Source organism: Lepus europaeus, chromosome 6, assembly GCF_033115175.1.
Source record: "Lepus europaeus isolate LE1 chromosome 6, mLepTim1.pri, whole genome shotgun sequence".
NCBI lineage: Eukaryota > Metazoa > Chordata > Mammalia > Lagomorpha > Leporidae > Lepus > Lepus europaeus.
The window spans coordinates 109,111,671-109,112,972 of NC_084832.1; positions in this window are offsets into that span (position 1 = coordinate 109,111,671).

Genomic DNA, 1,302 nt, shown 5'->3' on the forward strand with positions numbered 1-1,302 from the left:
ACATATATAAATACATAATATAATTATTTATAGCAATAACCAATATACATTATCTGCATTGATAGCTATCTAGAATGTCATTGGTGGATAAATATATTCCACTAAATCTGATTATGAATGTATTCCCAGCTCAATTTTCCCTTAACCAAATATCAAAAGTGCTTTTGGTCATTTTTTAAAGATTATTTCTTTATTTAAAAGGCAAGAGTTACAGAGAGAGAGGGAGGGATGGAGAGAGAGAGAGAAAGAGAGAGATCTTCCATCTGTGGTTCACTTCTCAAATGGCTGTATTTATGTAAGGACTAGGCCGAGTCTAAGCCAGGAACCTAGTACTCCATCTGAATCTCCGACATGGGTCACAGAGGCTCAAGAACTTGGGCCATCTGCTGCTTTCCCAGATGAACTAGCAAGAAGCTGGATCAGAAGTGGAGCAGCCAGGAAATAAATTGGTGCCCAAATTGTATGCCAGTGTTGTAGGCTGTGATTTAACCCACATTTAATAACATCAGCCCTGCTTTTGGGCATTCTAATGTCACTCATCAGAAGCTAATGATTTAAAGAAATTAAAGTGAAGGCAATCAGTGGTCCTAACACATTCTTTTTTTTTTTAAAGACTTATTTTATTTATTTGAAAGACAGAGTTACAGAGAGAGGTAGAAACAGAGAGGTCTTCCATTCGCTGGTTCACTCCCCAACTGGCCACAATGGCCAGAGCTGCACTGATCCAAAGGCAGGAGCCAGGAGTTTCTTCCGGGTCCCCCATGCGGGTGAAGGGGCCCAAGGACTTGAACCATCTTCTACTGCTTTCCCAGGCCATAGCAGAGAGCTAGATTGGAAGAGGAGCAGGCAGGACTAGAACTGGCGCCCATATAGGATGCCGGCACTTCAGGCTAAGGCTTTAACCTGCTGCGCCACAGCACCAGGCCCCCTAACACATTCTTGTTAACATACCTTCATTCTGACCATGTGAACATTTTGCCAGGGCCCCTTCTAAGCCCCTGAAGAAACCCGTGTACGTCAGAAGGCCCTGCTATTTGAATTTCATTAGCTGCATGATAAATCCATGGCCAGTGACAGTAGTAAGAGAGTTTGATTCCAGAAATGTGGGAAATAAAGAGAATCCCACCTTGTCACATGGATAGGGGAGAAAGCTTAGCTTCCTGCAATTTCCTTTTTCAGCTCCAAAAGAATAAAATACAGGAGGAGTGAAAGGGAGAAACAGTTATGCTTTGTGTCTTCCTAGGTGAAGAAAAGCTCCAGTGAGAGGCTGCCCACATGAGAAGAGTGAGTCCAGCATTCTGG